Source organism: Helianthus annuus, chromosome 9 (assembly GCF_002127325.2).
Source record: "Helianthus annuus cultivar XRQ/B chromosome 9, HanXRQr2.0-SUNRISE, whole genome shotgun sequence".
Classification (NCBI taxonomy): domain Eukaryota; kingdom Viridiplantae; phylum Streptophyta; class Magnoliopsida; order Asterales; family Asteraceae; genus Helianthus; species Helianthus annuus.
The window spans coordinates 172,740,678-172,757,185 of NC_035441.2; the positions used below are offsets into that span (position 1 = coordinate 172,740,678).

Genomic DNA, 16,508 nt, shown 5'->3' on the forward strand with positions numbered 1-16,508 from the left:
GGGTCCCCATCTCCAACTAATAATTTGAGTTCATGTGCAGGGTGCTTCAGGAGGAACTATCAGTAGTCATTGGATTGTTGATAGTGGGGCATCCAGGCACATGACAGGCGACATGAAGCTTCTCTACGACGTTAAATCTATTAGAGGAGGTTATGTTGCTTTTGCTGGAGATAAAGGTGGATATATAACGGGTGAAGGAATGATATCCAACGGGATTGTCAGCTTTGACAAGATCAACTTTGTGCAGCAGCTTGATCACAATCTTCTCAGTGTTTCTCAAATCTGTGACAAGAAATTTTCAGTACACTTTGATGCTAATGGATGTTATGTACTGAAACCCGGCTTCAAAATTCCAAAAGAATGGATTCTCTTGTCGGCTCCAAGGATAAATGATTTGTACGTCCTTGACATGAGCCAAGCTATTACAACGTCTGCACAAGCAACTTGTTTCGTTTCCAAAGCCACAGAAAAAGACACTATCTCTTGGCACAGACGAATGGGTCACATTCACTTACGAAAAATGAATCATTTGGTTTCAAATGAATTGGTGAATGGTGTTCCCCTCAAAAATTTCCATCTTCAAGACGTCTGTGTTTCGTGCCAGAAAGGAAAGCAAACAAAGAAGAAGCACCCTACAAAGAAGATCAACACGGTGGCAGTTCCTCTTGAACGCTTGCACATGGATTTGTTCGGTCCTGTCAAGCACAAGAGTATTCGGGGTGATCAATACTGCCTCGTGGTTACTGATGATTATTCAAGATTTTCTTGGGTTGCGTTCATGGCACACAAGAGTGAAACCTTTGGCATTATCAAAAACTTGATCATTCAGATTGAGAATTTGTATAAGTTGAAGGTTAGGCGGATACGTAGCGACAATGGTACTGAATTTAAGAATCATTCCATGGCGGAGTTCTGCACTTCAAAGGGTATTCTTCATGAGTTTAGTGCAGCTTATACTCCTCAACAGAATGGTGTCGCTGAACGTAAGAACCGCACATTGATCGAGACTGCTAGGACAATGTTGGTAGAGTCACAGTTGCCCATTCCATTCTGGACTGAAGCTGTGGCCTCTGCATGTTACACATTGAACAGAGTCCTTACAGTCAAAAGACACAACAAGACCTGCTTTGAGCTTCTTCAAAAACGGAAACCAGATTTGTCTTATCTAGAACCGTTTGGAGCTCCATGCACAATCATCGATCCTAATGGAAAGTTTGGGGCAAGAGCAATTGATGGATACTTTCTTGGGTATGCCACCCCTAACTTACGAGTCTGGAATCTAGAGACTAAAAGGGTCGAGGAATGGTCTGAGGTCAGAGTACAACGGCACACTTTGCCAGTAAAAAATCCGGGTCAACCTTGGATGTTTGAGTATGATGACTTTTTCAATTCGATCAATGTTGAAGCCGTTGAAGAAAATGCTGCGGCTAGGATGTTTTTCGAGAGTGACAATGCAACAGTTTCACCGGTCGTTCGTCCAATTCTTGTTAATCAAGAACCATCTTCTTCGGTGAACAATAATACTCTCAACAATGAGGATTTTCATGATGCAAACGAATTGAACGAATCTTCAGAGGATGATGAATTTCTAGATGCAGATCAAGAAGCTCCTACAACAGCAGTTCATGGTACTTCAGAGGGTACTCCTCCAGTAGATGCCCATAGAACAGCTGAGGCTACTGCATCATCCTCTTCGTCAATTCCGGGTCTTGAATTGGTTGTTGATCTTAATCTTAACAACCTGGGTATAAATGTTCCAGTTCCAGATAATCCAGAAACAAGGATTCATAATACCCATCCTCAACAAAACATCATTGGAAATGTGCAGAGTGGCGTTCAAACAAGAAACATGTTGCGAAACAACAACAATGCAGGCTTGTATGCAGCTATTCGAGAATCCGGGCAACAAAACGACTGGTCCTTCGCGTGTTATGTCTCACAGGAAGAACCAAGAACGTGGAAAGAAGCCTTGAAAGATAACGCTTGGGTTGAAGCAATGCAGGAAGAACTGCAACAATTCCAGAAGCTGGGTGTCTGGAAACTCGTAGAGAAACCTGCTGGATACAAGAAGATTGGTACCCGTTGGGTTTTCAAATGCAAAAAGGATGACCGCGGAGTTGTTATCCGAAACAAAGCACGTTTAGTCGTTCAGGGTTTTCGTCAGATTGAAGGGATCGACTACAACGAAGTCTATGCACCAGTGGCACGTCTCGAAGCAATTCGAATCTTTCTAGCCTATGCGTCCTTCAAAGGATTCAAGGTTTATCAGATGGACGTGAAAAGTGCATTTTTACATGGTGTGGTTGAAGAAGAGGTGTACGTCGAACAGCCTCCAGGTTTTGAAGATCCTATCCATCCCGATCGGGTTTGGTTGCTCAACAAAGCTCTCTATGGTCTTCATCAAGCACCGCGAGCTTGGTATGCAACCTTATCTCACTATCTGCTGGAGAACGGTTTTCGTAGAGGTCTTATCGACTGTACTCTTTTCATCAAAGAACAAGATGGAGATCTTCTTCTGGTACAGGTATACGTTGATGACATTATTTTTGGTTCTACTAATGATGTCTTGTGTAGGGAATTCGAGCGCATTATGCAGGATAAATTCGAGATGAGTGCTATGGGGGAAATGACTTTCTTCTTGGGCCTACAAGTACAACAAACGGAGTCTGGGATATTCATCCATCAGACTAAATATGTTGGTGACATCTTGAGCCGGTTCCAGATGTCTGATGCAACGCCCATTGGTACCCCATTGCCAACTAATCACGGAATTACTCCTGACTTGAAGGGAGAAGCTGTTAGCCCCTCAAACTACCGCGCGATGATTGGATCTCTTATGTACCTCACAGCATCAAGGCCAGACATAATGTACCCAACGTGCCTGCTTGCCAGATATCAAGTTAACCCGAAGGCCTCACATCTTGCTGCTGTTAAAAGGATCTTTCGTTATTTGAAGGCGTACCCTGACACCGGTCTGTGGTACCCTAGGGATAATAACTTTGAATTGGTAGCTTTCAGTGATTCTGATTTTGGCGGATGCAAAATCGACGGTAAATCCACAACGGCTGGATGTCAGTTCTTAGGAAATCGCCTAGTCACATGGCAGTGCAAGAAGCAGACGTGTGTAGCTACATCAACATGCGAAGCTGAATACATTGCTGCCTCAAGTTGTTGCTCCCAAGTTCTTTGGATTCAACAACAAATGCGGGACTACGGTTTTGAATTCCTAACTACTCCTATTTACGTTGATAATTCTGCTGCTTTAGATATCACTAGAAATCCTGTGCAGCACTCAAAGACCAAACACATCGAAATCAAATATCACTTCATACGTGATTGCTTTGAGAAAAGGCTAATCGATGTTGTTAAGGTCCACACCGATGACCAACGTGCCGACTTATTTACCAAAGCTTTTGACAAATCTAGATTTGACTTCTTATTATTGGTAAACGGCATTAAGGTCAAGCAAGAGTAAACCAACATCGGAAAGTCATTTTTGTAAATATCTTTGTGTTTTTAAATTTATCTTAGTTTATTGATTTTAGGGGGAGTAAATCCAAAATCTGAAAATCCAAAAACATCGAAAAATTTCAAAAACACAAAAACAATAGAAAATCAAAAATGAGTTTCCTGGCGAGCAAAAGAGAAAATGATAGTACATCAGTGGTCTATCCAAACCTCTTTAAACCTTAAATGAAAAACGATAAGCAGCTCTATATAAGATGTATCGGTAGGCTCACAATCATTTTAAAGTGTGTAGGGTGATATAAATCTTAAATCGCTGAAGACCAGGTGGGAACCATTCATTGGCATATGGTCTTAGTACCGAAATTTCGTTTGATAGATTGCCGAGGTTCTGAGATATTCGGTCTTTATGCTGCTTATCATCTGGGTATCATGGTTGTATCTTTTACCGAAAAATAACGGGGACGCAAGTCTAGATCTTCCATGATACTATACATACGTGTACATAATACATACTGCATTCGACCTCAATAAGTGATAAACAATCACATGTCCATATCAAATAAGTGATAAAATATCACATTTATCCGGGTGTCAAGTTCGTCTCTCTGCTGTACGGAAGTACTGACCTGTTCACGGACTTGCACCTGTGCCCTCATGCATATGAAAATCAAGTTCCTCATCAATAAGTGATTATATCACATAGGACTTGTTTTCAAATCAAAATAAGTGAGTATCTCACAATTTATACGGTCAAACAGATGATAATCGGTATACTCACCGGTAAGATGAACTCTCGTGCATACCTTGATACGGGGATGTGTCGTGATGTGGATGAACACCGGTCGGTAAGTATAAATCATACCTTAACGTATCCCCTCGCCATGATTACATCTGATAAGTTGAGTTTAAGTGGACAACAATACCGATAATTGTTATAGGATGCTTATCTTAATGTTAACTAACTGAACAACAAGAGTGTTTTGGCATGACCGTACACTGATATGATTCTCTTACCCTCGAAACTCGCAAAAAGAATGTCTGTAAATATTTATGTACTGCTTAACTTTTATTATTTCTTTTAAACAGTTTCGTCGTTTGGTGCATATCAGCACGACATTAGCGGTGATGTCGTTTGATAACACTCAAAGGATTTTAAATTGTTGTCTTTTAATTTCAAAAATACCAAAAAGATTTTATTTCTGCTTTATTTTCGATCGTACGATGTTGGAGCTCGAGTCTTCGTTACCTGAAACCTGACTGAAAACCGAACTGACTAAATCTTCATAAACGGTCAAAATTTGCATGTTTGAAAGTTAAGGACTAAAAATTGACAAATTTATTAAACTTTCAAACTGTCGGACGGTGTTTGATTGTGACATGGTCATACGTGTGTCATTTGTTTATGCTAACTATATTCCAAGCAGTTGTTCTCATCACGCGTTTAGATTTCTTGCATGTGCAGATTCTAAAGGCTAGGAGAACATGGTCGATGACAAGCTTTGGAATGAAGACATGACGAGAAGGCGCTCAAAAGATGAAGATGATCGAGTTGCCGCTGGCCATCATCAACACCACAAGGATCTCACTTCATAAAGATAAAGTCTTTTCACGAGCATAACTCAAGGGGGAGCTTATGTTAAGGGGGAGTTTGTCAACACACTTCCTACATGATACGGGTAGTTTGTTGATACACTCTCTGCCTTCAAGACGTGAAGACTTTGAAGATCCTCCGACAATGAAGACCTGAAAGGACATCAGAGTTTTGAGAACTCGAAGACCAAAGACCGTCGAAGTTCGAGACGAGTCTACAACTATAGAAGATAAAGACAAAGCTACAGCCAAGGGGGAGTTTGTTGGTGCACTTGTGTCTGTACTTTGTCTGTATTCGGTCTGTATATATAAACGATGTTCTAAGTCTGTAAGTTGACCAAGTCAACCATCCTCCGGTTTGACTTGGTCAAACAGTTAGAAAGTAGTTGTCTGTCTCGAAGGATAGCTCCTCGAAGGATACTATTGATCCTTCGAGGTACTCGAAAGATATGCTTCGATTGTTAGACCTCGAAGGATCATCCTTCGAGGTCATTGCTGATCATTCGAACATCTTGTCATCGATAGATGATCCTTCGGACCATCTATCGGATCCTTCGGACAAGGCCTGCTGTGTATGGGTATATATACCCATGCATTGTGTTGAGTTCATTAGACAGAGACACTTAGACAGATTCACACACATCCGAAAGAGAGAGCTTTGAGAGCATTCTGTTCGGAACTCACACACACACTTTGAGAGTTTACATGTTAGATTTGTAAACATTGTGCTTGTAACCGAAACCTTCATTTGCATTAATACAAGTTGTGTTAATCGGTGAACCCGTGTGTGTTGTGTTTGTACTTGCTTAATCTCGGTTTGCTTGCTAGCTTGGATTCCGCACTCGCTAGTGGGTTAGTATAACAAGGTTTAGGTTTGTTCTCGATCCTCCGAGAGGGACCTACAAAATGTTCCTATGCTTGATTCCCTCACTCTCTCTCCTAGTTAACATCTTAACACGTGAAACTTTTAATGCCCCTTAACACTCTCCAGGAGCGGTATGACAAGTTTTAATGGATGCCAAGTAGGATTAACACCTATGTGTGTTAGAGTATACCAAATGGCCTTAGAGTACACCCCATGGCCTTATGTACGATGATTTTCTTGTTTTTAATGACGAACATACATGAAATCAACTATTACCCCTTCGTGGGATTTTAGTCCAATCCTATTGCCAAAGTTTTGATGGTTAAAGGAAGTTTTATAGTCAATCATAATCTAAAATTGAATGCAACACCAACATAAAGGACTTTAAGGATAGGTGGTATGGGTCGTTATTGTCCATCCACTTCAGTTATTTTCTCACTGATAGTGTACCCTATCCATACCATAGGCGCTATTATGGGGGCGCTATTGAGTGCTTGTGGTTACAATGGCGAAAAATAACGAGCCGATGGTGATGGGAGCCATGTTTTCAACCAATCACAACTTTTTGTTTTCTTATTTCTATTTTTTTTCTTTTTCTCTTTATTTAATAAGGGGTTTTATTTCATTGTATGAGTGTTATTCGAAAAAGGCTAGTCCTACGTGGCGCAGAGGTGGCACAATAGATCCCGCCCCTAAGGGCTCCATTTCATACCCTCGAGCCTAACGATTAATGCAAAAAGTAAAAGGATGCTTTAGTTTTAATCTCATGGATTGGCTTGAAGAAGATCAAGGATAACAATTATTATTATTATTAATTTAAGGATAATAATAGTTAGTATTATTTGAATTTTTTGAAGTTGATGTTTTATCCTAGTTTTTATCATTTTGAATTTATCCTCTAATTGAGTTGTGATAGGTATATGATTTGAGTTGGTATCTATTGATTAGTTAGTTGGTCTTTACTTTATTATGTGTCGTGTTCCGTTTTGCCTTAAGATAAGTTGAGATTTAGCAAAGTGGTTTTGTGTTCAAGAAAGAAGTAATAATATTAAAATTAGTTTCATTGTTTGTGTTGCGATTCACTTGTATAAATAATTTTAGTTTAACAAGTGGTATGAGAACTTGACAATTTAAGCTCGTAATTGTTATAGGTTTTCGGTTCAGAAGTGTTTCCCACCCAAAGTGTCCAGGTACATATATATCACAGTAATTTTTCAATTTCAGGCATTTGAGTTCCAATTACGGAAAGAAACTGGTCGAAGGCAAGTTATCAAAAACCCGATCGCGATGAAAATTCGGCCAAGAAACCAAAAAGATGGTCATAGTAGGAATCAGGAAACTAAATCAAAGAAACTACAAACAATGGTTGACGTGCATCAAATCGTATCTTCAAGGTCAAGATCTATAACATCCCAATTTTAAACGTTTAAAGTATTTTAACGTAGTGTTTTGACAAGAATTTGTTTGCGAGACAATAAAAGATTTTTTTAACACGATGGATTTTGATTTAATTGACTTGGAGGGCCCGTTTATAACTACAGGAAAGTTTATTAGTAAAACTTTGTGAACAAGGTGTCGAAATTGGAACTAGAATGGCCAGTGTAAAAACTGTGTTTTAAAACACTAAGGGGTTGTTTGTTTACCTCTTAATGAGGCTCTTAATGGTTCAACCCTCTTACTGATTCAGCACTTAATGGTTACGACTGTTTGTTTCGTGAGCAGATGTCTGAATGGTTCAGACATTTGCCTCTGAATGGTTAAGCATTATACTGAGTCGGAATGATTGGACCTCTAATCTGAATTGGTGGTTAAACATTATACTGAGTCGGTTGGGGTGTGACACCTCCACCGTAGGTGGAGGTGTCTATCGTAGGTGAAGGTTTGCAAATTCTGTTTCTTTTTACACAAATCACCCACCAACCGTAGGTTACGGTGGGTGATCCGTAGGTGAAGGCGCAAATCTTCAGCTCCACGTACAAGCCAAATAACTTTCATCCATTGTCATTTTAGCCCCCTGAACTTCTTTATTCTTCATTCCTTCAACATATTCACTATAATTATCTTTCATTTAATTACCGCATGACCCTCGAACTTTGTTACCTCATATTTCTTGAATCTCCAAACTCTATCTTGACCCGAATCAATGCCCGATCAATATGAAATACCTTGTTCAACATCTTCGAACACTCCGCATCATCTTTAATCACTTAACATCACCGAATTATGCGTTTTACCTGCAATAACACAAACACTCGCAATAAACATATTCCACGCATATAATCATGCAAAACGAACTAAATCACATAAAATAAGCACTCTAGCACTCGTGTTTCACACTCTCCATCAAGACACAATATAAAAATTAATAAAACAACAATTTATCTTTTCTATTTAAACCAAAATATGTTACTACATAATCTTCATTTCATATTCCCACATAATTACACTCTACTCTCCAAAAATTTTATCCCCTCTAAATAATATGGATTTATCATCATTGTCGTTGATTTAGAGGAAGACGAGCTCTTCATAGAAGCCTGGAAATTATTAATTGACACTACGTCAAAAAAGGCCTACAGCCACACGAGAAAAGTGTGGCCATACGTCTTTCGCCACACTTATTTTTTCCAGCTCAAGTGTGACCAAAGGTCTAGTCATCGTAGGTATCATACGGCCACATTCACATTTAGTGGCCGTATAAACTTAAAAGTGTGGCTAAAGGGTACCATTATTTCTTGCTGAATTCATCATTTACATTAAGTGTGGCTAAAGGATAGCAACGACTACATGAATTTACCGTAAGTGTGGTTGTTTATATTATATAGTCACATAAAAGTTTGTTTTAGTCACATCAATTAAAACAAAACGTGGCAAAAAGGGTTGTTGGAATCAAGCATTTAATCCATTAAGTGTGACTAAAGGGTAGCAAAAGCCACATGAATTCACTGTAGGTGTGACTGTTTTATGATTTAGCCGCATGAATTTACTAAGAGTGTGGCTAAAAATTATTTCTAGACACACAAAACAATTTTGTAACTTTTAATGTGACTATTATCTAACCTTTTGTCACACATATTTTTTTCCTAATGACATTTCCTATTATTCTGTCACACAAAAAATAAAACAAAAAAACAAAGTGACATAGTGTGGCTAATGGTTATGTAAAGTCACATATAGTTTGATAAGTTTAAGTGTGACTATTGTCTAACCTTTGGTCACATATAAATGTTTTTCCTATGCCATTTGTAATCATCTCGTCACACAATAAAAACAAAGTTATGATGTTGTGGCTATCGTCTAACATTTGGTCACACGTATTTGTTTTTCCCATGACATTTGCTATCATTCCGTCACACAAACAAAAAACAAAGTGACGAAAGTGTGGCTAATGGTTATGTATGGTCACGTTAAACTTTGTAATTTTAAGTGTAGCTATTGTCTAACCTTTAGTCACATATAATTTTCTTTTCCCATGACATTTGGTATCATTCCGTCACACAACAAATAACAAAGTAACTATAGCGTGGCTAATGGTTATTTATAGCCACACGTAATTTTAAGTGTGACTATTGTCTAACCTTTAGTCACACATAATTTTCTGTTCCCGTGGCGTTTGGTATCAATTTGTCACACAATAAAAAACAAAGTAACCATGACGTGGCTAATGGTTATTTATAGCCACACGAAATTTTGTAAGTTTAATAGTGACTATTGTCTAACATTTGGTCACACGTATTTATTACGGTTCTATGTGGCCATTTTTGTGTAATTACGCATTTTATTTTCATTTTTTTGTACAATAAAAAGGTAGTAAACATAAAATAATTTATAAATAAATGATATTAGCAATAATAACCAAAAATCCATACATAACTTTTCAATTTAAATACCAATGAAAGACATAACTTCTAATCAAAACCTATCTACAAAAGTTGCAAAGGAAAATAAATGTACACAAAATCTAAGAGCTATTTCTAGACTGCCTTCTTCGAGTCCATATATACTCACTGCTTTTGGACTTCAAAGTGCTGCAAATTTTCATTCATGGACTGGTGGCCACCTTGCTCGTGTTGTGGTAGTGAGTAAACTTGTAACTGGTGGCCAGTTCTAATGCCTTTTAGCCCATCAACGGACCATCACCTACAATTAAATTTATATATGTTGTAGCCATGTGACATAATGTCAATTGGTTAGTTTCTAGCGCGGATTGGGTCAGTTTGTTAGTTACTTCCTTTATTTAGAGAAATGAAAAAACTAAGTGTACCACTGACCTCGTCATCATTTTCATATAAATAGCGCCTCAACAAAACAAATATGCATGGCGATTCTAATAAGTTAATTATAGAGGACTTGCATCACTTAAATATCAGTAAAAAATGAAAATTAATATCTAGTTGTTAGGCGCATTTAAATTGTTTCATTTATTTATAATGTGTTTAAATTTTCCCATTTTATATTAAATATAGCCCAAATAGACCCATTCCTAAGTATATGGATAATAATTAATAAAGGCCCAATATGGTCTATTAAGACATATATAATATACTGTTGTCAATTATGATCCATTAAGACCCAATATGATCTATAATTGTCCACGGTGATCTATTAAGGCCTAATATAATCTATAATTTCCCACCGTAGTCCATTAAGGACCAGTATGATCTATTATTGTCCATTTTGACCCATTAAGGCCTAATATGGTTCATTAAGACATATATGATCTATTGTTGTCCATAGTGATCTATTAAGACCCAATATAGTCCATCAATAAAATATATGATCTACTATTGTTCATCATGACCCATTAAGGTCCAACATGGTCCATTAAGATGTATATGACCAACTATATTCCCATCATTATCCATTAAGGCCCGACATGGTCCATTAATACATATAAGATCTACAGTCCATTTACTATGCCTCATTGTCATCTATTAAGGCCCAATATGGTCCATTAAGATGTATATTATCTACTATTACCCATTGTGATTAATTAGGGCCCAACATGGTCCGTTAAGCCATATATGATCTATTATTCCCCATCATGATCCATTAAGGCCCAATATGGTCAATTAAGATATATATGATCTTTTGATTGTCCATTGTGATTCATTAAGGCCCAATATGACATTTTACACGAAAAATATGATCGACTATTGACCATTGTGATCCAATAAGGCTCAATATGGTCCATTAAACGATAAGAATGATTTACTATTGTTTATTGTAATCCATTAAGACCCAATATAGTCCACTAAGACATGTATGATCTACTATTGTTCGTTGTGATCCATTTCATAACAAAATACTCATATGTCTAAACAATCCATTTCACAATTAAAAATCAAATATACTACAAATATTTTTAAGTTAACAAAAATATTGTCTGTCGATTAGGGATGAGCTCGGTACCGATAGTGAAATTCGCCAAATATGGGTACTAGTACCCCGCAACGCAGGCGGGGCAAAAACTAGTATTGTAACAATTGACAAAAACTAAAAAATATATCTTAAAAAACATAACAATATCTACAATCGCACTCTATCATTGGAACACTTTGACATATTCAAAATATAAGCCAGAGTTCCGTTCACTTTTAAGGAAAAATATACAACTATATAAGTTCTGAGAGTAAATTTTAAAGAAGTTAAATACTATCTAATTGGAACACATATCTATACAACTATTGTAAGAAAAAAGATACAAGGCAAGAATACAAATAAGAAATATGAGTCCACACTTCCACCAAAGAATGTTGGCATCATTTGACTTTTGCCTCTGCTGATAACTTTCCTCCTAGAAACATTCAATTTAAAAAGATATTACAAATATTTTTCCGATATCAATGCCAAGTATATCAACTGCATTTGACTTTATATTCAGTCGACTTTATCCAACATTTGACTTTTGAATATAACTCCCACTGAATTACGTTATAAGATAGCATATTTAAGATCTTCATAATTCATAACCCATATACTGACTTTGACTGCCCCACCCTTTCGCCTACATAAGCGGACGATATACTTACCCTTTTCATGATTTGCTAGATTTCTCCATTCCAAGAAGAAAGGCGTTTTTAGGACACGTTGAGGTGCTTCGCACGACCATATATGCTTGTATACTCTGTTTCGCTCATTTTGACCACCTTTTTTTTTGTAATTTGGGTGAGCATAGCTCTTCTCAAGAAGACGTCTTCATTAAGCGACACGTTTGAATCCTGGTTGAGAATACATTAAACACAAGTACAATCTTATAAAAATATGCCTACTAGAATACTGCTTTATATACCTTCCTTTCGGCTAGGGTGCAAACGAGCCGAGCCAAGCCCGAGCTCAACTAAGCTCAAGCTCGAGCTTGTTTAACTTATGAGAATTCGAGCTCGGCTTAATTCGAGCTTTATTTTTAAAGCTCGAGCTCGGCTCGTAGGTATTTTTTCAAGCTCGAGCTCAGCTCATTTTCTATTTGTTAGTTAATTTATGTTAATTATAATATTACGTCATATACAATTTAGTTATTTTTTCATGACTTTATTATTATTATTATTTAAATTTATATTTAATATAGTAATAAAAACTTATATAAACAATACGCTCGCGAGCCGGCACGATAAGCGAAGCTCAGGCTCCTTTACTAAAGAAGCTTGTTTCTTAGACTCAGGCATCAGACTCGAGCTCGTTTAAACTCGGCTCGTTCGAGCTTTTTCGAGTAGCTCGGCTCGTTTGCACCCCTACGAGTTCCGTGTACAAACTTAATAGTGGGACCTCAATGTGTCCTCAACTTCAACAACTCCAGCAAGCAAGCTGAACATAATATCAGTAGACGTTTAACCATAAAGAATATATGATTACAGAATACAAACCGGCAGGGATGGCCCAAGCAATTTGGGGGCCCATAGCGAATACTAAAATGGAGGCCCTTTTCATTAAAACGTTTTTGATACGGTCCTAATAATGACTTACCAATATAACGAGATTGACCCGTTAGTGAGTGAAACTGCCAAAAAGTTTAATGAAATACATTGATGACCCTCGACAAATCTAGCCATGTTGCTGACATAAGTTAATAAAACATAGTAATCAAGTGGACATTGGTGTTGTAAAGAAGTAAAGAACCATGCTCCATATAATCCTACCCTTTTCACACATGTTCATAAGAAAATAGAGGCCTGCAAACACCAAGAAAGAATGAAAATGTCATAAGACAATTGTATCAGTTAAAGAACTCACTATCTTGTTTGCAACCATGAATAACCTTAGTGATGTTACAAGATTCAAGTGCAGGCTTACAGTCTCACAAAAGAACTTTCCATCCTCAATGGCAGGGGTGGACCTACATATATTGGTCTGGGTTCACCCAAACCCACTAAGTTTCGAAATTTTAATTGAGCGGTTATATAAAAAACTTGAAATGAGTCCATTAATAAAATCTGGAGTGAACCTGTAAATAAAATGAAAAAAGGTCTAATGGTTAGATGGTGGAATTTTAAGCAACTGTTTCGAGATCGAGTCTGCTTGCTAACAAAGTTTTTGTTTACTTTAAAAGCAAAGGTTGCCAGTTCCTTCTATGTGGCTCTGTTTGTGCAAGGTCAGCTTGTCTTATTGACCATCTTCCAAATTATACTCCAAAACATTGCATTATTTTTTGTAATTTTAGTCAAAAGTTGTGGTTATATATTGTATGATACATCAAATAAGCAGCAACCCTGTATCTTGTTTATTGCAAAACTAACTCCAAATCATACACAATGCAAAAAAACAACAAATTACCTTATATTTGTGGCTTTGGATAGGAATGCATCAGCAACCATTAACAAAAAGGTAATGTATATATGTTCATTTAGCCCAACTAGCAAACAATTAGAATATAAAAAGAGAATAAAAACCCTTGTTTGAGAAGCCTTTGCTGAAAAACATCAAAAAATGTGAATTAAACAAAGAGCGTTGTAAGTAGCTTGGTCTTGTGTAAGAGGAAGTAGCGACCAGTTGCTGCATTGAAGTTCCTGAAAAAAGAAAGAAAATCACTCTAATTTAACCTAATTCACCTCCAAACAACTAAAACTGTTGTAAATAACCACAACCAAGGGCTCACTAACATCCAATTCAAACTCACAATCCATATATGACCAGCAAAGATCAGAAATATAGTGTCTAATTAACATCTTAGGGCTTTAATCATGACAAAACCACACATGTTTAACCTAATTTACATCAAACTATAAACTAAAACTACAATACTCATTCTAAGTAAAAAAATTACCCTTTGATTTTAGATCTCTTAGAGTCTAGAGTCTCCACAAAGATGTTTTCGAATTACCTCGCCTGCATCCGGAGGAGGAGGAAAGTGAAAATCGATCGGAGTAATCTCATTATAGCTTGCTTCAAACTGAATCATACGCTTAACTTGTGTTACGGAGGAGAGTAGATGAGAGGATAGCGTTGATGATAAGTGGTAACTAAAATTGGTTAGGGTTTTGTGGAAGTTGGAATTGGCGGTGGTCGTGGTCGTGGCGGAGACACGGTGGAGATCTCCTGAACTTGGTGGGGGTTAATTTAGGTTTTGTAAATTTTCCTGTGTCCATTTAGTAACTTTAGTCACACAAACATGTTTTATCATGAAATACCGATACTAGGTCTCATTTAGTCACACGAATTTGTCAAAGGCTATATGTATTATCTTTTAGTTTCAACATTAAAAATCAGATGTGGCAGATAGTTACAGATGGTCACACTTTTCTATTGTGACTAGTAGCTGTCACATTTTTTTATTAAACGTGTGACTAAAGGTTTCGAAGAGATCTGTTTTCGTCACATAAATCAACAAACCAAACAAATAAAGTGGCAATAGGTTACATTTGGCTACACTTTTCTAGTTGTGGCAAGCAGATGTCACAGTTTTTTCTAAAAGTGTGGCTAAAGGTTTTGATCTGTTATACAATAATAAAATGTGTGGTTAAAGGTTTTGAGTTGTTATACAATGGCCATGTTAATAATAAAATGTGTGGCTAAAAGTGTATTAAAATATTATAAATGACCTTCAGCCACACATTTAATCAAAATTGTGGCAAGCCTGTTTTGGAAAAAGTGTGGCTAAAGCCTAGTTTTGACGTAGTGTGAGTTTTTAGCGAATGCTACTGAATCAAATTCTAGTTTGCAACCGTTAACAAGACGACCACATATTCAACGGGATCGTGAGGCCGCTAGTGAACGTCAAGTACATGATTATATTTGTGAGAATTCTGTCTATGTTGCAAATATTTTTAAACAACACTCGAATGCTCCACCGATGGCTTTGTTCCTTGAGCTCCGATACCAAAATAAACCAAAAAGATTGTGATTGTAATAGATGTTGTGATTACTGATTAGGGTTATATGATGAGTGGTTTATATATACCACAAAATTACAAGATAAGTCCCTAAACTATTACCTAATAACATTTTGTCTAATATTAATATTAATAACAATAATAATAAGGGTTATTAGATTTTATCACCCTCAATTATTGTCTATTGGTCATTGCCACCCCCAACTATCACTTTGACGCCCATCACCTCCAACTTAACACTTAGTGTGTTCTATCACCACGTCGTTAACTGATCACTAACTTTTGATCCTGTTACTACACTTTTTGGGGTGTCATAGGGAGATAGAATGGTTTTAAGGATCTTAGGATACCCCCAAAAGTATAGTAACAGGATCAAAAGTTAGTGATCTGGTGACAGAACACACTAAGTGTTAAGTTGGGGGTGGCGGGAGTCAAAGTGATAGTTGGGGGTGGCAGCAGCCATGGCCAATAGTTAAGGGTGATAAAATCCAATAACCCTAATAATAATATTATTATTATTAATTAAAGGTGTGATCCGACCATACGCGAAGAGATACTTAAATTGACCAACGTTCAGCGATATTCAACAAATATATGAGGTGCATGAAGAACTACATGGCTTTCTCAGGATGTTTGGTAGCATCGATTGCACAGATTGGCCGGATCCAACATTGACAACAACCTTTTTAATCAATTGCCAGTTTTGATATAGTAGGTGGGGTTGCACCTGGGCAAACATTTTATGTGAATTATCTAGAGTACAAGTATAAGTTTTATCTTGCATATACATATAGAATTTATTTAGAGTTGGCCATGATTGCTAACGCATTTTCCTACCCACATTATGAAAAAAAAACTATTCATAAAAGCACGAGAGTCAGCAAGAAAAGTTATTAAAGAGGTCTTTGGATTTTTGAAGAAGCGTTTGGCTAGCATTTAAAATCCGACATGAATGTGGGCAGAAGAAAAAAAAATAAGGGATGTAACGTAATTTGGAAGATAACGGTAGTTGATATGTCAAAGCTATGAGGGCGATTGACGCTCCATGACTTCATGTCGTAAACGATGAACTAAGACTTGAAAATTGCCCGACAATACAATCTGAATACATGCACGACGTATTTCGTGCGGATTTAGTGGAGCATATTTAGTGTTATTATTTCCGTGACTTTCCTATGGATTCGAATTAAGAGTGGTTATGTATAATTGTAATTTTTAAATCATTAAATGTATATATTAATTATTAAATGTATATTTCA

General features: G+C 37.0%; 1 long non-coding RNA gene across 8 annotated transcripts; it reads right to left on the reverse strand.

Moving 5' to 3' along the window:
- Positions 1-11,469: 11,469 nt before the first annotated feature.
- On the reverse strand, positions 11,470-14,523 carry LOC110879624. Of its 8 annotated transcripts, none has more exons than XR_002558825.2 (5): positions 14,241-14,523; positions 13,694-13,926; positions 13,214-13,364; positions 11,956-13,092; positions 11,472-11,720 (listed from the first exon to the last, which is right to left on the reverse strand). It is a non-coding gene; the product is annotated as an uncharacterized LOC110879624 (long non-coding RNA). The 8 variants fall into 8 exon arrangements; XR_004867852.1 differs by having other exon boundaries at positions 13,179-13,364; XR_004867851.1 differs by having other exon boundaries at positions 11,471-11,720; positions 11,956-13,364; positions 14,184-14,523.
- Positions 14,524-16,508: the final 1,985 nt, after the last annotated feature.